This window comes from Pseudochaenichthys georgianus, chromosome 15 (genome assembly GCF_902827115.2).
Source record: "Pseudochaenichthys georgianus chromosome 15, fPseGeo1.2, whole genome shotgun sequence".
Lineage (NCBI taxonomy): Eukaryota > Metazoa > Chordata > Actinopteri > Perciformes > Channichthyidae > Pseudochaenichthys > Pseudochaenichthys georgianus.
In genome coordinates, this window is record NC_047517.1 from 25,740,879 (window position 1) to 25,763,980 (window position 23,102).

The following is a 23,102-nucleotide window of genomic DNA, read 5'->3' on the forward strand; positions in this document are numbered from 1 at the left end:
AATTGACCAGCATTGTCATGTTGGCCGGCCTCCGAGGGCTTCTAAGAAAATGGGGAAGCTTCCCCTTTTTACTCTCACTGACTCTAATAGCCGCTGACTGGAAAGGGGAAGTATTTTTCTTTTCTTTTCTTCTTTACTACAGAGATCAGCTATCTCATTATAGGCTTATGACATTTGTTGGAGCCAATCCCTTTGTGCAGGGAAAACAGTGTGTGTGCTGCTCAGTTGAAGCCTTTACAGTTTGTTAACCTGCCTCTGCTAGTGCCGGGCCCCCGAGGGAAAAGCCTGATGTGCAGTGAGTGACTCAGATTCCCTGCACCCTAGAGGACGGACCACAGGGTGAGGGAGAGCAATCCCACGCCGCCTTGTTCAGCAAGCACCAAAACAAGGAATGAATGCGGCCACGGCATTTCACAACTGTTATATGATATGTTGACACATCAGTTGTTTTCCGAATGCTGCTAGGGGGCACAGTTGTTCACATGAGTCCTTGCTGTTCAAAGCCACTTGCGAAAGGTCCAAGTGAACACACATTTTAGTCAGGATTTAAAAATAAAAAAGCAAATGTGACCTCTGGTTAATCATCTACCCAAACTGATATTTAGAGGGCAGACTCGAGTTACCTTGTTAAGTTTGTGTCATGACTTTGGTTGTTTAAATATTAACAAAGTCTTAATGCTGTTTACAGTTGGGCCCCATGGTGATGACAACGATAGTGGAAAGGGAAAGTATCCCTGTGGCAGTGGCTGTTTATTGTAATAATAGGCCATTTTTCATTAAGGAAAAAGCACATTCTCCCTACAAAGACAAAGGACTTAAAACTGTTTAAATGCATACAATTGAAGTAAGTCACATATAATTCCCTCCTAAATGTTTACACCCTCTTGCACACCTATTGCAAATTATATTTAGCATTTTAAAATGTGATCCATTTCCCATTAACATCACTGCCTAACCGACAGCAAAGGCAGATTTGTGAATAAATCCAGACCTTTTGCAACCCGAGAGATTAAACTCAGTGAAATGAACAGTAAAGACCAGCGAGGGCTGATTGTTAATCGGATCAACGTGTTGCCATGAAGAGGACATCCTGAGGCTGACCATAGTTTGACCACACTATAGCTCATTATGCCGGCACTGCTTTGCTCCAGTGACCGGTGAGCAGCTTCAGGTCAGGATGATGTGAACCATCGATTGGTGCCTTTTGTTGATGCATTGCTTATTTATATAAACATCAGTTATGCTGTAATTGCATTTGCAAACATTGCATGCTTAATTTGTCACAAAAGGATAAAGATCTTCCATCACAAGAACAAAAAATGAAATAAACATTATTTTGATAGAGTGAGTTTACAATAAAGCAGCAAACATTTCTTTCAAATGAGTCAAATCACTAAAATAGTGGAAATAATTCATTACGTTGAAGGTACACATAAACAGGGTATTATTGTGTCTGCTTTACAGGATGTGTGACTTTTTGCATCAGTAGCTTTCAGAGAACGGTGAGTGTTATTGATCTTTCACTTCATTTTGACAATTATTTAATGTAATAGTTGTCTAAATGGGTGCAACTTGATGTTTGAGCCGTTCATTCAACCTGAAATGTACAAAAACAATAGCTACAACAACAGCTCTCTGGGGTCAGTGAAAGGACACTTTGTCAGCAACTCTTTTTAATGGTAACAACCTTACCTTTCCAGTAGCTGAAAATAAGCCATTCCCATCAATCAATACCCTCACAGTCTGAGAAGGTTGAAGGTTAGAGGTCAAAGCTGGATGAAACCAGTGATTGGATAATCAAGGGCAATAGCCTAAATTAATTGATTCAGGGTTCAGGAGGAGGAGTGGTTTATAAAATATAATGTGTTGGTTTCCGTAACCATGAAGGATTTCATTGTTTATGTAAGAATGTCCATTATGTCACATTGTGGAGAAAAAATAGGCGTTTTTAATGGCATCAACATTTAATCAAGCAGAACTTCATTAATCCACATAATTAATTGAGCAGGCTTTGCTATGTTCCTTTTGCTACCTTTACTTTCTGGTCGGACGGACATGTTTCACCATTATTGTTGTCCCATCCCTCCAAGGGTTGTGAGTTAATCTGCATGACCCAGCACCTGTCACATACTAATAAACACAGAACTAATTGACTTTGTTGCCCCACTTATCAGCTGCCTCACCAGTCAAAGCAACCTCCGAGATTTTTGTTTGTTTACAGCAGGACTACCAGGTGTGTCTCATGAAGCAAGGAAAATATAGTTTATTATATTGGTGTTAAAGGGTCATTTTAGTGAGAATAATGTATCAGAAATAATCTTAAATAATAAAGTACAGGCCCCCCTTACGACACCACATATTGTACACCTATAATCTGTCATGCATGAATGAATAGTCTTTTTACTTTATAGTTAGTTAGTTATATTATTTATCATGAAAAAATCAAGGGAAAGTATTTCCAACATAAACTTACTGTTGAAGAAGTAAAAAAGTCAGACATGGTGAACAACAGTCTGCCACAAAAAAACCTTCCTTCCTAAAATACAACCCAAGCTTTTGAAAAAAATGCATCTCAACAGAAATGAAAAACCCAAAACTAAGTATTTGAACAATTTAAATTATGTTAAGATAGTGAAGATCAGGAACAAATTGCAAAATGAAAGAGGCAAACCTCACCTCTTGGGACCTCTGCTCTAAAGTGAATGCATGATGGCCAAGGTTGTATCATGTGGTATTCAATATTGCTCCATAGGCATCACAATGGAGCATGTTTTTGGGTATTGAGTGTTTATATTATGTAAGATAAAACTATAGGTTACTTACATAACCCCAGTCTCAGAGTAACATGAAGTGAGATGTCTCACTATGGGATGCGCCTCATCGCGGCGCAAACAGAAGCATCAATCTCATTACGCCAATCCTGATTGGCTGGTGATCTTGACGTCAGCGTCAGGGGAAATCACCCCCTATAAGTAGCTTGCGCCACAACGCATGCGTCATTCAAAATAAGCACCTCTTCTCGCTTCACCATAGCAAGGAGGGCCGTCTGGTGAGACAACTCACTTCATGTTACTCTGAGGTCTGGGGTTATGTAAGTAACCTATAGTTCTCATTCATAACACTCCGTTCAATGTCTCACTATGGGATATTGTAGCTCCCGTATTGCCAGACGAGCTTATCTCGAAAATCGCCAACCGATCAGAACTTTAACAGGTAGGACTCCGACTCAACCAGGTGCCCAGCACTGCTTGAGTCACACTGGGAGTAGAACGCCCAGACTGTTAAAAAGCAGACACAAGTGAGCAGCGAGGACCAGCTCGCCGCTTGCACCAATGTCTTGAATGGGAGACATCCTGGACAGAGCCCAGGATGCCGCCATACCCTGAGTCAAGAGAAAACTCGCGAACCCGAGGGTGCCTGCGAGCTCTGACTCGTACGGGCCCCACAGCAATTGCTTCCACAAAACAGTGGGAGAGCCGTTGCTTAGTAACAGGCTTGCCCTTGTAAGGGATAGCCCAGGACACAGGGGGCTTGGTCATTATGACAAAGCACCCCCGATTATGGTACCGCTCACGGGCCAGGCCCATAGAGCCAAGCGCTCTGGGTGTGGGTGAAAGATCGCCCCCCCCGCTTGGGACAGTATGTCCCTGCGTAGTGGGAGCTGCCAAGGCTGCCCGCACAGCAGCTGATATATCTCCGCTAGCCAGTACATAGCTGTCCAGTGTGGAGCTATCAGAATAAGTGTGTGGCGTTGCTCTCTCACTCTGGCCAGAGATGGAGGTATCAGAGCCAGGGGTGGAAACGCGTACAGAAGGCCCGGGGGCCAATCGTGCGCGAGTGCCAATCGTGCGTGAGTGCATCCACGCCTAACGGTGCATTTAGATCACGCATCGAAAAGAACAGCCGACACTGAGCGTTGTCTTTCGATGTGAACAGATCCACCGCGGCTCTGCCGTAACACACCCACAGCTGGCTCACAATCCTTGGATGTAGAGTCCAGTCTGCGTATAGTGGTGCACCTCTGGACAGTAGATCTGCCCCGAGGTTCATCACTTCCGGTACGTGCGTCGCTCTCAGAGAGAGGAGACGTCTATCGCTCCATAGGATAAGTTTGCGCGCCAGTGTGTGTAACTGGAGAGAACACAAACCCCCATGGCGGTTAATATACGATATTGTGGTCGTATTGTCTGTCCTCACGAGGACGTGATGTCCCCTGAGGAAAGGCAGAAAGTGTATTAGGGTGAGAAACACCGCTAAAAGCTCCAGGTAATTTATGTGCACCTGCTGGAGGTCTCTGCTCCAGAGACCCCTCACCGGGCGACCTTCATAAATACCTCCCCAACCTGTCAGACATGCGTCCGTGGTGACCACCTTCCGTGAAAGGACAGCACCCATGGGCACACCTCGTACTAGAAAAGTCGGGTGCAGCCAGTGGCGCAGTGCCGTTACGCATCTCACAGTAACCATCACTCTCCGCGCGCCGTGGCTAAACGAGGTTTAGTTTTAGGGCGGCCACCCAGCGCTAAAACTCCCTCATGTGTACAACCAGGATGGCTGACGCCATGAGCCCCAGCAATCGCAAGCATGATCTGAAAAGAACATGTTTGCGCAGCTGGAAATGAGCAAGACAAGCTCTGAAAGCTTTCACTCTTTCCGCTGACAAACAAGCTGAAAAGGGTTCACCGAGTTCAGGTGTAAACCCAGGAAGAGTACAGTCTGTGCTGGGCACAACATGCTCTTCTCTGTGTTTATTATGAAACCCAGGTTGAGCAGGTGCTTTACGAGGACATTTGTCTGCGTAACAGCCTCGTGCTCCGACTGTGCGAGAAGCAGCCAGTCGTCCAGGTAGGTCGCTAGGCGAATACCCTGTTGTCTTAACGGGGTTATCACGGCTTCCGTACATCGTACAAACACTCTTGGACTGAGAGACAGACCGAAGGGAAGTACTCTGTATTCATAACAGATCCCCTGAAATGTGAACCTCAGATATTTCCTGTGTGGGTAATATACTGGGATGTGAAAATACGCATCTTTCAGGTCGACTGATGTGAACCAGTCATCTTTTCGCACGAGCCGCAGCAGAGATGTGTGAGTGAGCATTCTGAACTTATATTTTTTAAGATATTTGTTCAGAGCCCTTAAATCAAGTATTGGCCGAATTCCGTTCCCTCCCCGTTTTGAACGAGGAAGTACTTGGAATAAAAGCCGCCCTGACTCTGCTCGGCAGATACAATACATATAGCCCTCTTTTCTAGGAGCGAGAGAATCTCTTTCTCCAGAATGAGGGCTGACTCTCCTCGGGCCTGCGAGTGCAGAATGCACGAGAAGTGAGGAGGGGTGACAGCGAACTGGAGTCTGTAGCCCCGTGTTACTGTCTTGAAAACAAAAGCGGATGATGTGAGCATCTCCCACTGCGTGCTTCTTAGAGCCAGTGAGGATGTCACATCTCCTCCTCTCTGAGTCTCTATTTGTTGTGTTATGGGGCCCTCTAGTGTCTGAACACAGTGGTGCCCCTTATCGACAATACCCACTGCGCATGCGCGTGGCGGTGGTGCCCTTAAAGCCCCAACCGGCATTGCGCATGCGCTTGGTGGTGGTGCCTTCACAGACCCGTCAACAATCCGCCTTTTGAGAGATGCCGTAGCTGCTCTCAGAAGGGGAACAATTGGCGGGCTGTTTATTGGCTTTATTGATAATTTTTTTGAGCTGCGCCCTCGGCCTGAAGCCTGGATGCGTCAGCGGCAAATGTTTTATGACAGAATGATCAACCAATGTGTGACATGTGTTTGTGCAGACTTGAGGATGGTGTTTAGGCATCTCTCGAGGCGGCGGGAACACATTCACGGAGGGGAGAAGGAGGGGCTGTCACGCCGCTCGCTTCTTCTTCCTCGACTGCTGGCTGAAATTCTGGGTTGGCTGAGCCTGAGCTGCAGCCGGAACCGGAGAATTTCTAGGCCAGCCTGCCCTTGTCTCCAGCCTGGGCTGGGGACTCGGGGTGGGCTGCGACCTCTGCGTCTTCGGTGTTTTAAACCGAGCAGAGTTCGAGGCAGCTTGGGCAGAGGACTGCTGCTGCGAGAGCAGCGGCTGGACCCTACGAGGGAGGCAGAGGTAGAGTGCCTCGTCCTCCTTCTTCCTCGTCTCACACCTCCTTTGCATGGAGGCGAGAGTGGAGCCGAAGATTTCCTCGGGAATGATGGGCATATCCAGCACATCCTCCTTTTCCCGGTCTGGGAGAGTGGTGAGGTTGAGCCATCTCGCTCTTTCCTGCACCACCATGATCCCAATTGCCTTGCCGTGGCCTGGACGGCGCAGCGTTGGACACGGAGACAAATGTCCGTGACCGCTGCCATCTCGTCCAGAGTGGCTGCCCCCGGGTTACCCGACAGGTCCTCGCAGAGCTCCGCTTGGTAGGCGGTTAACAGCGAGGACACATTCAAGGCCCTGGCGGACAACGCTGCCGCTTTGTAGGCCTTTTCAGTCATTGCTGACTGAAAACGGTCCGACTTTGCTGGCAGCGTGGGGTTCCTGCTTGGTGACGTGCCCACCTTTGGTAGAAGGTGAGCCGCTACCAGCGGTTCCATGGGCGGCATGCAGAGCAGGCCAAGCTTCTCCATTCCGTCGCAGTCTAGGGAGAAGGCACCCTGGATTGGGACCTTGTTGCTGAAGGGCCGGTCTCTCCACGAGACCGACACCTCATCCAACATCTCCGGGAAGACTGGAAGGAGTTGTCTCTTTTCCCCCGCTGCTTGGGGAAGTTGTTTTCCCTCGTAGCGGGACCCGGAGGTCTCCTTGGCCATTTCAGGCCACGGGACGTTGAGTCTGGCCGCAGCGCGTTTACACACGGCCTGCAGGTCCATGCTCAGACCGGGCGAAGCTGGTGTGCTATCGCCCGGGAGAGCAGCACTTGCCTCAGGCTTTGCAGCCTGAGCCGGTGACATGAAGGTGTCCTCTTCCTGTTCATCCGACGTAGAGGAGGAACGCCAAGGCGTCCTCCTCTTCGTCCTCCTCGTAGTCAAGCCCATGGACATCTTCCGCGGGTGAGACCATGGTGAGGTCTAACCGGGAGCCCCAGCTTGGTGGAGCGCGGGAAACCGTTCCCGCGTGTCTTGCCGTCACCGGGTCCCGGCCTGCCAGGGCGCGGGATTCCGGTTCTATAGCCATAGCAGATAGTGAGCCCCAGACCGACACGGAGAGGGGTTCACTCTCTGTGGCGGACGCCCCCGTGTCTTGACTGCCGGCCGGCGGGTCCGTGGACATGGGGGGGTCCTGTTCCGACAGGCTAGCTTGTCGAGCTAACCTTCGGCGGAGGCTCTTAACAGTAAAGCGGACACAATGTCCGCATGAGCCGGGGTTGTCGATAGCGCCTCGGGCGTGTTCCAGCCCGAGGCAGGACGAACAGACCTGGTGTGTGTCTGTGCCCGAGATCTTTAACCCGCAGCCGCAGAGTCGAGCCACCGAGTCCCTGACTCCTCTGGTGTGAGGGAGAGGGGCGTCCATCTTGGTCGCCTCGTGGCGTGGAGAGGGCCCGCTCTCGACAGGTGGGACGGGAGAAAAGATAAAACCACCTTGTCCTTAATCCGGAGAAAAGGACAGTGTGGGTCTTTTATTCCCGGAGAATACTGACTGGTGTGACAGTATGCTCCTTAAATCCTTTTTTCCTCCGTGGAGAAGAGAAAAGAGAAAACTTCCTCGCTACCGTGGTGTCGGTAGAGAGGGAGCGAGCTAGCAACAGGTGTGCTGCTAGCTTGAAAAAATCGGACCTACCTTACTTTCTCGGGTAAGAGAAGGGCGAGGTCGATTTTAAATACTAACAGCGTTAGTACTACCGTCTTCCTGCGAAGCAGAAGGAGTAGCCGGCGAGCGCCCGTCGACCGAAATGGGTATTTGGGTTCAGTCTGTGGACAGTGAAGCTTGCCCGGCTACTATAGAGATGTGCTCTGAAGCGAGAAGAGGTGTTTGAATAACGCATGCGTCGTGGCGCAAGCTACTTATAGGGGGTGATTTCCCCTGACGCTGACGTCAAGATCACCAGCCAATTAGGATTGGCGTAATGAGATTGATGCTTCTGTTTGCTCCGCGATGAGGCGCATCCCATAGTGAGACATCGAACGGAGTGTTATGAATGAGAACTGGTAGCACATTACCGAGCTAAATACTATACATACACAACATAGTACACACTCATCCCTAAAACCGAGGGCCTTAGTCGTCACAGGAAGTACCACAAAGCCTTTACTGTCATGTAACAGCTAGAGCATATTTGTTGGGATGCATTGATGGGTCAACAAAACTATGGACTGGATGATGACCACAGGAGGACGCTGTTCGTTTCCTGTTTCAAAATGACAGTCAATTATCGCTGCAATGATGAGTTGACTATCGATAAATAATAATTATGATATTGACAATCATTGTAATTAATGATTAATCCAATTACATTTTTCATTCAAAAATAGCCTTTAAAATATAGAAATGTCCTGCCTTTCTCTTTTAATATGATATTAAACTGAACATCGTTGTGTTTTGGACCAACAAAACAACACATTAGATAACACCACCCTGGTAATGTTCTCACTATTTTTAAATCGTGGACTTTCCCTAACCCGGATCAAACCAAGTGCCACTGGGTTCATGAGTGCATTCGGGGTCAAATGTTTGTCATCAAGCTGTAGAGATGGTGGCCTCCTCTGTGAGAGGGTTGAATACGCTGGCAACAAAGACGAGTGCTGACCATGTACAACTATGGCCGAAGCGCCCTACTTATCCAGCAACACAGCAGCGGGAGAATGTGCCAGCTATACGCAGTAACCACATGCCACAGTGTGTACCTCCTATACACGCTCTCCCTCTTTCTCCCTCTCTTTCTGTGTTTCTCTTGTTGTCTCTTCCCTTTACACACTTACGTGCACACATGCACCCGCACACACAATGGCTGTTCAAAGTTTTTCCAGGGTATTTCTCGGTTAATTAACAGATTAGTGGTGTGGGGCAGCTCTGAAGTTCAGAGGTCAAGACTAAACCCTCTAACTGGGAGGATAATCAGTGGCAGGTGGGTCCACACTTCTCCTGTTGCCCCTCACAAACCCCTCCCCTCTTGACTTGACTTGTGGCAAAATAAGCCCCCCTCACCACCACTCCTGTAAAGTCTACCAACGCTCTTGACTCTGCACCTGGAACAGAGTAAGGTGGTGTCAGGGAGAGAGTAATAGGGCTGAGGATGGGATGGAACAATGTTATACAGAGCAAGAGGAGAGGCCTGCATTGGATACGTTTTGAAAATGTGCCATTCTTTATAGCCAGGACCCATATTTACAAAACTGACCAGTGGGATCCTCTGAACGCAGTTTCACTGAATAGCACATGGACTATAGGACCATAGTCCTGGTGGGTAATGCGATAAAATAGAGATACAATAAGAGAAACGGGTGCAAAGAGAATGAGGGCTGGAGTCTCTTCTTTTTTTTTTACCCTGTCTCCATTCACTCCTCCCATATTCCATTCCAGGTTCTGCTTGGTGGAAAACTCCATTGTGAGCTCTTGAATGGGAGACTTTGGGAGTGTCTCTCCTTCTATTAATTAGGACTGGCCAGCGTTTCCGCTCCCCTGTGAGCCCCTTCATTATTATTTCTTCACATTCTTTGGCAAAAGTTAACCCCATTCCTTTGCTCACACTTCAAAGACCTCTGACAAATATGCAGTCTCCAGAAAAGAAAATGTTGTTGGCTTTAATTTTTAGAGCATCCAAAAATGATTTAATTAAATGGCAAATATATTTATTGTGATCAACAACAACAAAATAACACACATGTCATGGTAACTCTGTAAATACACTAAAAAACAAAATGATGACTACAGATGTTGGAAAGCTTTACAACTTACTGAAGCACATATATATTTATACGCACTTATTGAAATACCAAACTCAAACACACCTCCCCTACATCTATGGTGAACATCAGCGAGTAAAGAAGTCCTGGGGTGCATTCTACCACTGCCCAGTGGGCATCCATTTGCTGGGAAAAAAATCACTTTGCCTCATTAGCTACACACACTCTTAGTTTGTCACAATGCCTTTGCTTGAGTCCTGCTAACAGACCCCCCTCTTCTCCTTCTCTAGGTGGAGACTTCAGGGGCCAGAGGCACAGTTTGGGTGAGTGAGGCCTTTTCTTTCTACCCCTCTCCTAGCTGGTTTAAGGGTTGTAATTATCTTTTGCTGGGGGAGGCTGTAAATTGGATTAAAGTGGAGGGTCTCGGCTGAGTGGATCACCCCCCCCTTCAGCCCTTCGCTTCCCCCGCCATCTTACCACTTGGTGGGCCACACGCTGATAAAGTGCGGAAAACCGGATTTGGATTCAGCCTCAGCATTCATGGCTTCCTGCTGGAAAAAATGAAATTTTCCAACAGAAGGGGCCAGTATGCCTGTGGTATCTGTCCGTGTGGTGTATTTCATCTGGCCTCACTCTTCCAGAAACACCATTACCTACGTTATCAGTGCGAACCGACTCAGCCTGACCGGGAGCCTGGCCAACTACTATCCATATAGTCTCTGACCATTTTAGTATTGTAGCTCTCTTCAGAGCTGGCGGGATATATTGTTGTTTATTTGATTTAATTGGCAGCTATTTATTCAGGATTTTCTGTAGTGTATATTGTATGTCTGTTGATATGGATGATATGAAGACATTGAAAACTAGTGTTGACTAAAATTAATGGTTGAAGATACATAGAAAAAAGATTACATGCAACATACATGCAGTTAACATAAAAATGTGAGGGACAATGTAAGAAAAGCAGATAGGGCGAGGATGACTTTTTGGGGTTGAAGTCGTTTTCCTGGTGATCGTAAAATTGTAATCCTGTCGAGGAATGTCTCCTGGTCTTTATGGATTGCTGGGATACTGGTGCGTGAAATGGCAAGTCTACCTTTCCAAATGATGTGAACCCTGTTTTCACTGAAAATTGCAAAAGCTTTTACAACTCATGACAGGTGCAGCATTTGCATTGAATGGAATTGTCTGTGGAGATTGGTGCCCATATCTGAAACCAGTGTGATTATAGAAACTGTGTCTTCACCCTATTTATTTATTTGCCCTTTCTAAATCCAACTACATGGTATAAGGACACGACACATGTAAAACATAATGCAACCTTGAAGTAAGAATAACATTGTGGTGGTGAGTACAATTTTTGTAACATAATGCAGCATAACAAAACGATTACAACAATTAATATAGACAGCCTAGAAAACAGACAATGCAACACAATTTAGAAAGATTGCAGTTGTTGCATGTAATTGTCTTGGATTGCATTATATTTATATTTCTTTGGTAAAGGCATGTAAAGATAAGACAGTTATTTTAAAATGCAAAAACTATAATGGGTTTTCAAATATGATAAGACTCTTATCGATTAACTACCAAACATTACTGATTCAAAAATGGTTTAAATAAGCTACACAGAAACCAGCTATGATTGGTTAACTCTTAATGCTTCATAATGAACACTGTAAATTAATAATATTTTTTTGTATTTGGCACGACAAATATGTGGTTTCTTTGTATACGTGAAATACATTTTTCAAGCAATTATTCTGCAGTTTTACTAAAGTAAGATTAACACTTAATATTTGTAACATTGTGTGATTGCATTGTTTTACTTGAGTTCTTCTTCCTACCACCAAGTTTTGCACTGTTCTCCCCATGCTTACCCAAACATGTACCCTTTATGTACAGTATATGTACAGTATATGTGGACAAAGAGATGTCTTCTTAGGGTGACCGCCAACGTTTGTTCTGTTGTGGCAGAAACTCACATTAGCTATTATGAATTACAGTAATGCATGACCAGACTTATCTCTTTCATAAACTCCATCTATAAAATATAATAATCAATAATGCGTACCCGGACAAACATGTACCACAATCTTTCTTCAGGTTTAAAGGTTTATACCTCTCACTTCCAAACAAAATGTGTGAATGGAGTAAGTGAAGTAGCATAAGGTTTTCTCGGAGGTAATACAAACTAGGGTTGAGTGGTCCCCTATTGCAGGTATAATGACTGAACCTGAAGAGCAATGAAAAGAGAGTCTATTGAGGAGGGGTTTTCCATTCATGTAAATGTCAATGCATTTTCCAACAGACACTTACAAGGGATCAGTGGACCCTCAAGTGTTCATGAAGAAAATAACCTTTCAATACTACACAGAGATGCTGCTTGCCAGAGCCATTCTACGACCATAAACACCTTTAATGATTAACCCAAATAGCTTTGGCATTTTAGGAAGATAGAGGGAACAAATTGAAGACGGGGTTCAGAATAAATAAACACAAAGAAACATTAGCAGCGATTTGTCAGTTTACTTATGCCTTCAAGCTATCTGCTGAAATGATTGAGCAAAAGCACATAGAGTGCAATCGAGTAAACTATCTTGCTTCTTGGCTTTTAGTTACCAGCGTGGAGGTGTTTTTTTGAAGCGCTAGAAAAACAGAGCTACAGTTATTTGGGATGCTCTTCTTGTGATGTTTTCTCAGCCTCCCAGCCCTTGTGCTCTTTTTCCCGCGCTCAGCCACTGAGATAATGAGTGGGAGTGCTGTTGGTAGGAGATTCCTCAACACAGTGGGAGCTAAGGGCCGTCACTACGAGTGTTTCTCTAAGATGGACTGTTTGTAGTACTCCCCACTACTTATTCATGTATTATTACACACAAGATATATGGCTGGGAAAAACAAATCTTTATTGTTCATCATGACACCCAAAAGTTAAATATTATATTTTTTGAGTCCAATCTTTTTCTCTTAAGTGTGCTCATGAAATACATTCAGTGATAAATTAAACACTGTATCTAATGACTATGTAAAAGTCCATTTGCTATGCATTATTATGAAGAGACTTGGCAATGAGTTGGAAAACAAACATTTTTCACTTTCAATTTGTAACTCATAATGGATTTGGGAACAAATAAAGTTGTATTGATAAGCACACATTCTTAACGTTGACAGAGTGCGATGAGCTGGTTCTTTTGAAAACACTGTGTACAAAAGGACTTTGCTAATCCAGGTCTGTGTGCGGATCACCCACAGTTCCTACATATTCAGACCGGATATGTGGCAGCAAATGAGGGCATTCTGTCTCTGTGTGTATTAGACAGTAGTCAGAACCTCCTTTCATCTTTAATTTCCTGCCGTGTCATCTGAAGACAAAGATCAAACGGGGGACAAAGTGACCCTCCACGCTCCAGACTCCTCCGAGGAGAGTGAAGCACCCCCACTGTTCACTCGCCCTGACCCTATCTCTCTCCACTTCCTCTCCACATACCCTCCTCCACAGGCTAGCCCCTTAAAAGGTAAAAGTTATCAAAGCTATTTGTCCGCAATGAGCTTGTTCACCCTGCGTTACTGATTAGTGATTGACTGGGGAACCATTTGTACACTGGCAACTTGATTCTGTCATTGACGGATACCATGTCACTCCCCGATATTTAATGTTCCGTACAAGCAACCGTGAATCTGTCACGTTGACTTAATCTGCTTTTAATTTGTATTTCGACTTCTTCTGTATCTCCTTGGTGTTCACCCTTCAAAATGGCCATTCAGTGAGCCTCTCCTTTCTCATCAGAACACTTTGATTGCCAATCTGTGCGATCCATGTCAATCAAACATCTGCTCCGTGTTTTGTCCACTGCTGCACCTGCTGACCTCCAAGTGACCTGCAAAATAAGCAGCGAGGCGGGAAACTACAGGAAGCAATTTACTCTCCCAAAGCTACCTTGGAATGGCTGAGCCAATCAGGGCTCAGCACAGAGTGTCCATTTTTGTGATTAAATGTACTCTAGCCCTGGCTTCTTATGTTTGATTTTCTTTCTTTTTAACTGCACCCACAGTGTTACATAGGCAAAGGGGAGGTGAAATTTCTCCCTTCCAAATGGATTGCAATTTCCCCCCATTTAGCACCTGAAGGTAATTAGCTTGAAGAGATTGCAGAGTGAGAAACACGTTCATGGAACATTAACTCTCGCACATTCTCCAGTTGCAGGGAATTAATAGGAAAGATTAAAGTTTAAAGAGAGCAAATGCCATTAGCTCACAAACCCCTTCTCAGGGGCTGCAACCAAACCATGCTAAACCAACGCTGCTTTTCAAATAGCTTTCCCCCCCCCCATGCCTTATATCTTGTTACATACAAAGTTTCATAGGTGCATTAATGTGCACACTTTAATATGCATGTGCTGCATGTTGCCTGCAGCTTAATATTGTCCTCTTCTTTGAGTTTTTCTTTTGTCCTCTCAACTGCCCCACCATTATGCTAATGAGGAGCCTGGTATGCACTCAATTTAGCGGCAGGCCAGAAAAAGTGTAAACACATCAAATAATCAACATCAATGCAGATTTTGATACACTATTTAAAGGAACCTTATATCTTAATGTGTCATGTCTTCTTTGCTGTGCCTTCTGGGATTTCTTTAGTCTCTATATGTGTATCTAATCATTCATTTCCATCATACATAGAGTTTTCGTTCGGATATACTTGTCCCCACTTATTTGCCCATTTAGCCATTCATCCATCAATCTATCTACCTTAAGGGGATAGAGGAGGAGACGGCAATTGGCAATGAATTTTTAGAGGCCATCCCACTCACAGATTCCATCATTGCCTGAAAAATTCTGTGAGGTAAAAAAAAATGAAATTGAGACATGGTAGAATTTATTGCCCAGAAAATTCCATTCTACTATCTGATTTGAAAAGTCCAGTCCTCCTAGCTTCAGAAAATCTATTTCCCCACATTTAATACCCCGCGTAGCAGTCCTCATAATTCATTCGAGTGTGTTAAGCTCAGTTTTATTAGATCTGAAACAAATTTTGGTGGGGATCTTATAGGTCATTAACCATGGAGTAATTTTATCCTTGTTTCCCTAATGATGCCATAATGGTGAGTGAATTTCTTAACTAAAGACCAAAGAACATTGTGAAGGTCAGCTTCATCTGCAGGCTCCTTCAAGCGCCTCTCAGAGAGATTGGAAAAGTCGCACAGTTTTGAGGAGTCATTAATAACCTTAAAGCTGAGAGCCTATTTGCGTTCTCGCTCTCTACCTTTTAATTTCCCTGCTTTTTCACATTCTCCCTCTCTCCTGCTCTCTGTCTTTTTTTTCCTGGTCTTTGATTGCCCTCATGCAGAAAGAAAGGAATGCTGTGTGAATGGGTTAGTGAGAGTCAGAGAAAAAGAGAGGGAAAGCAGAAATGGTAGTGTAGTGACATACAGATCCCAGATGTGATGCTGCTATAATTTGAATTTTATGCCTTTGTTATCGCTTTAATCATTTTCTTTATTCGTTTTGTTTCAGTGGTCTGGGAGAGACACCTGATAGGGTAAACCACCTAGGGACCCATTTTTATTTGGAATGTGGTGCAAGGTCTAATTAGAATTAGAATTTTGCTGAGCCTTGAAATGGCTGGTACTTTATCCTGATCGCCTTAGATATTGTTCCAAGTCAATCATTTGTCATTGCAAAGCATGCTGGGAAGGTTCTGCTAATGAATACTCTGGGTTTGTACGCCATTTTTTGCTGCCCTGGCATTTTTGCCCATTTAGGCAGCCTGATGTAGAGACGACACTGGGTATATATCCACGTTACGACACCAGCAGGAGCACTCTGTGGTGTGACTGCTGGTGTCACATCCATCTGAGCTCTGTCGTCATTCAATGTCTGCACCACATGTAAAGGATTTCAGTGTTTACAGTATGCATTCTGTTGTATCTAAGAAATAAGTTATTTTTGTATTCATACTCCACATAAAGTTGTGCAAAGTAAAAATGAAGTACTGAAATGATCAAATTTCACCTCTAAGTGACTACTGACTGAAAACATAGAATAAGCCAAAAAAAAGATCAATAGTGGAAAGGAATTAAGATCATTACTTAAGATCAACCTGGTGTAATATTCCTACTTAAAAATTATCTTAAAAAACGAGCTAATATTAGCTCTATATTAACAATCTATGCCATAAATAACACTGCATATACATTAATCCACAAGTATTGATCAAATACAAAAATGTAAAGCTCACAGGAACCATTGTTTTACTGTATAACAAGTATTTATTCTTTGGATACTTGAAGTCAAATGTGTCATTGATACTTTCATAATAGTACTAATACTTGTTCTTTTATTTTGTTAATATTTTATAGGCAGAAGTTATACTTAATCTGAATACTGCTTCCACCAATGTGAGCAGAATACATGAGTTTTAAATAAAAAGTATAGCAAAGTAGCAGCCCCAAAGCAGTTTAACGAACATTAGATATATCTTCAATATGTTATCTTTACAGAATTTTTTAGGCGCTCTTCACAACTTGTTGAAATACTTTTCTGTGTGAGAGTGTGTGTGTGTGTGTCTCTCTCTCATTTAGATGGATTCCTCGCAGGGACAGGGGACTACAGGCTGTCCTGTACGTCGTTGTGTGAACAGGAAAAGGTAATGGTGTTTTGTCACAGCCTATCTGGGTTAACGTGTGTCCTCCTCTCAGGTCCCCTCCGATGCATTTTATTTCCCCAAGCGCCTCCTTTGGAGAGATTGGAGTTGACAGGCGTTAACATTTAGAAATGTACCAATAAATGGCATTCATGGGTGCTGATATGCAGTTTGCTGGTGGTATCTGAAGGGCAGTGCAGCTGCTTAAACACTGGAATATGAACTTTAAAGTAGTTATTATCTATTCATTATTATATAGTTGCATTGTACTGCAGGCTTATGCATGCTGTACGATTTTGGTTCCTTTATCATTTAAGCAGAGTGCTTGTTATTCAGTCGTATTATAAATTGCTTCCCTGAGATCTGCTTGAGCAGGCAGGTATCTCTCGACCATACACATGGGACTAGACTTTTCTGTTAATTGTGTTTAAATCTAATTGGAACTGAAGTAAAAAGTCTGGAGAGCCTGCTTTGAACTCCTTTGAAAATAAAATAAAATTCTTCTGACAAGATGATGGATCACCTGTAAGTCTACCTGACACTGAAATTAGGGTTTTTAATGACATGCTGCCTCCTCCTAGATGTGAAATTCAAATTCCCTCCGTGGTCTCCCTCCCTGTCGTCACCTGTCCCTTTGACTCGCATACGCCAAACACAAGCACTTTGTCTTTGTCACTGGGAGCAGGACAATGTTTTTCACCAGCAAGCTTTTGTATTAACCAATCTCATATGGAACTGAGGACATAGCTCATTGAGCACCGTGTTGTTGTTACGTGAGCGTATTTTTCCTTTCATAGGGACCAGCCACAGATTTCTTGTACCACTCATTTTATCCCCGCTGCACAGGCCTCCTTATTGTTCCATACATCATCAGAACTGAATTCAAATTACTCTCAGATTAAAATATTCTCAGTTTTTCTTTTATATACATATTTCACAGAGGTAATATTTAGGAATACTTTAAAATCCTAATAATAACTGCACAGAGTGGGAGATGATGTTGGAGGCATCCTGGCACAGTGGATGACGCTGCTATGGTGTCACCTGTAATCAGGTGTGGCACGTCGCATGAAGACTCGCATCGGCTCCCTTGTCACCCCACAATGCCTTGTTTCAAAGAGGGCCACGGTAATCCATCCTGAAGCATGAAGGAAAGGCCTGGGCTGGCTCTGGGGCTGAGGGCAGTGAGAAGCAAATGAAAAATCAATGCTACTGTGACACATTAACTTATCCCCCAATTTCATAACTGGCATTAGGTGTCAGGAGAAATCTGTTGTTTGGAGGTGGCTGGTTGGGCCTTATTGGCTTTTCATGGCCACCGTGTGCTCTCAGCTGGTGAAGGAAGTGGGGGAAATTGGTGAGTTACGGAAAAATAATAAAAGACATGAAAACTCAAGGACTTTATCAGTGGTACCTGCTGGGCTCACATGAGCAACATGCAGTGCAGGCTGCACATGAAGCCATAAGCCATGTCTCCTTGAGCATTCATTTACATATTTGACTTAACACTGTTAAGAATGGCATTATGTATTATATCATCGGGAGCCAGTAAATCATTAGAAAACATATATATATCTGTAGTACATAGTTTAATCATGTGTAGGATATGGATTTCTCATAGAAATTATGTTAATATACTACTTATATGTTTTGCAAAACTCCAAATAGATCATGTTTGGTAGCAAGGTGTTATTAAGTGTACGATTGTCTTCTGACATTTTTAACCACTATATTCCATTACCTTATTCTAATGGCTTAAAACATTAAACATGTTAAGGTGTAGTATCCTTTAGGAACTGATCATAGGCCATTTTTCTACAAAATTACCTTAGAAGCATTGAAAATGCAGGTGATGGCTGGAATACGGCGGTTTTAAAAGTGCTCAGGGTAAAATTGAGTTTGTTTGTCTAGTTTTATTAGAAACATGGCGGTGCTACACAGCAGACTTTCGGAAGAGTTGGGTCAATGTACTTCACACTTCAAACTGGATTTGTGCTACTACATCCTCCAAAAGACTCCCTTTACTTTCTTGACACCAGGGTTAGTATATTCATTCACTTAAATTTGCTACAATATAATGTATTTATATACGTTGCATTTTCATTTAAAATAATCCTTCTGTTGTAACTGAAAATAATTGATGAATTTTGTATTGCTCTCTTTGTCTTTGAAGTTCCTCTTAATTCAAAGTAGCCTGCCGTTCATCTGTCACATCATAACAATAATAATCTACAGCATGTCATTGGAAAGAGTAGGGAGAAAAATAGCCTTCACTGGGCGAGCCGGCCTAATCAGTACTCTCTCTCAACTGTTAAATGTATTTAAACACTAAATTAACAACCCATAAAGGGCCTCTGGTACACTACATTCAAATTAGAGCCGGTTCTTATTTACTGCCACAGAACTGCAAAAGTGACACTTTCCCTGATCACATTAAGAAAAGCAACGGAGTGACCTTGGCGTAATGGAGGTAGATGAGATACGAGCTCCACCACCCTCATCCTCAAAAACACACAGATTCCCTGTATCCTCAGCCAGAAGGCGGGGATGAAAAAAAGAGAGAATGATAGAAAGAGGATGACTGTCCTCATCTACAGTGCCATTAAATCATCAGCTAATGGTGTTAGCATCAGTTCAGCTGCTTATGCTGAGGCGAGCCACTCAGATTTATGGGACTGACAGCTGAGAGTTGAAAAACAGAAGAAAGACAGAAACACTCTGGGTTTTAGTTTTAGAAAAAAAGCCCAGCCAGCTTTCAGTTAACCTCTAAGTTCTGTGCCAGGGGTGTTGGTGTCATCTTGTTTAGTGGGAGTTGATCGTTCACATATTTAATGCTTTAATTACACCTCAACAGCTGTGCACAGTGATTTAAGTTTATGGATGTGAAAGCTCTTAATTATGAAGCAAAACGCATAAAGTCATTTCTGATGGTGGATGCAGACAATTAAATTTATTTAAGATTTTCTGCAGCGGCAGAGTAAAATGGCTTTCTGAAAATGACCCTTAGTGAGATGCACAATATGCTGTAATGGTTTCCATAATGTATGATCAGTGCGAACAGAAGGCATCAATCAGGAGGCGTCATCAGAAAATAAAAAAACAAACCCTTGTTATTCGTTTATAGCTTACAAAAAAAACTGAGATTCTTAACAACAAAGGATATGAGACAACATCTCCTCTCTTGATGTATCTCTGGGTTTGATGAGCCCTGACTATGGGATGCAGTACTCAGTTCTACATGGACCAGAATGGACTGTCTGCTTTAGGGCGGTGGTAACAGTGCAATATGTATACATGTAACATACGGAGAAAATATCATCTATTATATGAAAATGATGTTTATTTAGTTAATCTCGATGGCCACTTAAGCAAACCTAGATGAAGACTGTACAATGTGGATGAAAACATATAATAATGATAATAAGCTTACTTTCTTTTAAATGCAATACAGTCCAGCATAAAATAGTATACGTATTTGCAAATGCAGTATATAGTAAAGTAAAAATAGAAGGCAACATGTTCAACATTTGAATTATAAGATTATGCCTCCTATTGTCAAGACGGACAGAATATCTTATTTCGTATTTGTTTATTCTTAATACAAACCTGTAGATACACATACATGCAAGTAAACGGACATTAAGACTTAGTTTAAAAACACTGAATATCATCACAGAAAATCTCGAAGCACAAAACAAGCAGAAAGCTCACAGACAAGCTCAAACATAATAGAAACAAACATTTCTTATGCAGAGATTTAATTTGAGGAAATGATGTTCATTTGTATGCACACACAGTATGCAAGCAGTGCATTTTGTTGAGCTCTTTGTGTGCAAAAAGAGAAGAAAGATTGATTGTCACAAGTATCAAAACATAATGTATACACATCTACAGGCTTAATGTTCTGGCTTCAATCAAGATGACTTCTACTTGCAGGGAACACAACAGCCAGGCCAAAAAAATGAAAGACCATCACTGACTGTAAACCCCTTCAGGATAATTCTGTTATTTGTCAGATGAGATATATTTGTCGTCTGCTGGTCACTGAGAATCGCGCACGTTAGCAGTACTGATGTGCCTCTTCAGTCAAGTTCTGCTCGCATTATTTGGCAAATTGACTCATGAGTGCCGTTTGGTAACAGGAACGTAATGTGGCACATTTGTCTTTCTTCCCCTCCCAGCACGCTTTCTGTTTCGGCCTCCCTTACAGTCTTTTAAAGACTCTGTCCTTTTTTCCAGTTGAGCGGTCGAGGCCTGGACTTGGACTGATGATTTAAAATAAAGTAATTCCCTTAAATGTTTTTTAAAAGCAGCAAGAGCCGTGATATCATGGCCATTATTGATGACATCGTTATAATGTATAGGATCTCTCAATGAATAATAACCCATGATCTGTCATTTTTCCTCTTATTGGCACGGCAAGTTGTAAAGGTTAGGCAATTTATTTGAATGTTTAATGTGTCAGCTGGCATTGCCATGCACTGTCCCGATATATTCCACACTTAAAGACATTATTGTTCCATTTTACTCCAGCTCACAATCCTGGAAAAGTACTTGTCATGAATAATCTACAAGGTCTTATTTAATTGTCTTCAGAGCTTTCTGTGGCTGATACTCTTTTCTGTAAGTCAGAGTTAAAAACCAGAAACAAGAATAAATGATAGAGATATAATTGCTTTTTATATAAAATGGTCAAATCAGAAATACCACATATAACCTCTACGTATAAAATATTCCCTTTACCAGAAACACATTTTCAGGTAATCATTCATACATATCTTGCTGAAATCAGCCTAAAAATGTGCTTTACGGCTAAACAAATATGCAATCTTGTTGGATATATTTTTCAACAGCTATATGAAACACGGAACACGGCAACAGAAAAAGGCCCCACATACAAAGACATTTCTGTACAGCATATTCCCCAAAGATGAATAGCTGTTTGGTGGTATGGTGCCGTGCAGAACAATGAGAAGGATTTCAGGAAAATGGGCTTTGGGGTGGCATTGTACGCACACATTGTGGAGGAGGGGGGGATCAGCACGCTTGAGCGCATTTAAATTTACACAAACTCTCTAGGAATGACAGTGATAAATGTTACACTCTATTCTACAATATGTTTAATGCATAGGTCTGAGGAGTTAAGTTTTCCCCTCTGGTACGAGGCTGCTGTTGTAGTTACCACTATATGTTACATTCAGATTCCCTTCCATTAAAATGCCAAGTGGCACAGTGAAGACAGCAGGAGAATATGACACTGAATTTGTTTACCTGTCACCTTCCTCCATCCTTCATTTTTCCCCTCCTTTTGTGTGCACGTGTTTATGTACTTACGACTTTGTGAGCACATGTGTAAGAGGTCACGCGTTGTTTGAATAACACCAGAAATAAATAGAAATATAAACACTCGCCATAATTAGTCTGTCCATTAAAATAACTACATTTCCTGTATTCTGCTCCACTGATCAAACCTCAGCAAATGCATGATGGCGCTGTAAGGATGGACTGTCAGGCTTCTGGAAAAATCTATCCTTATCTCTGAAGAAATGCAGCTGTGACTGGCCACATACTAGTGGTGCGTTTCCTGTGCTCTGCCTATGACTGTCACAAAACAACCAGACCACTCCTGTTGACACACACGGAAGAATCCTTGAGCTCTCCCCCTTACTTTCTCTTCTTCTCTTTCACACACACATTCACACAACCAACTTACACTTGTGTGGATTATAAGCAAGTGTATGTTGGAGTCTCTGACCTGCGTTTGATCTCCTGTAAGCAGGGTCTGCATGAGTAGCTGAGTGTACTTCTACTGTATGTGTACCACTGTAAGCACTGATAAGATAGCAAGCTTGATCTCTCTCAAGGATAAGTGTTTTGGCTCACAGTGCACCTGGATAGACACGGTAACACCTGAGTGGATGTTTTGAAAATGTACTGTATACCATGGTGGCACAGTATATATCAGTGAACCAACTGGGGATTATACACACACCCAAACAAATACATTTCATGTTCACCCTGTAGGTTTTCAAAGAGATGTTTCTGAGTCAGAAAAAAAGCCTTACGTTTTTTTTTTAACTAATTGTACTTTGGACGGGCTTTTACATTTTTTGCTGATTTGCATTTCACTCTATAACAGTAGTGAAAGGTCACAGGAAAATGGTCCTACCTGTAACAACGTGTTGACTGAGTGCTTTTCATCTTTCTGTGGTTATGTATCACAGGTTCAAGATAAATAATGTTTTTTTTGGAATGGCTGTGCAGTTTTATTCCCCTTTTTATAAAAGTGTTTAAATCAACCGGAGCTGTTTTTTGTGAATGTTTGACTTTTGCCTGCAGCTTCAATCAATATGTTTATCAAATATAAAATACAATACCTTTGTCACCCACAATATGCACCTGAAAGAAATCCTTGTTGTTCTTTTCCAAATGTTTGTTCTTGTAGCATAAGTTTGTACTCCTCTGAACAACACAGAATTACCAGTGAACAAGTGCAGGAGTGGGTGCACACAGCCATTCTATTCTTTAGGTTTATGACCCATACAATAGCCTGGTCCAAACACAGCTCCTTGTGTTGTGTAGTAGGCCCTCTGTAAAGCCGGTAATATGTAAACAAACAAGCCCAAACTTTATCT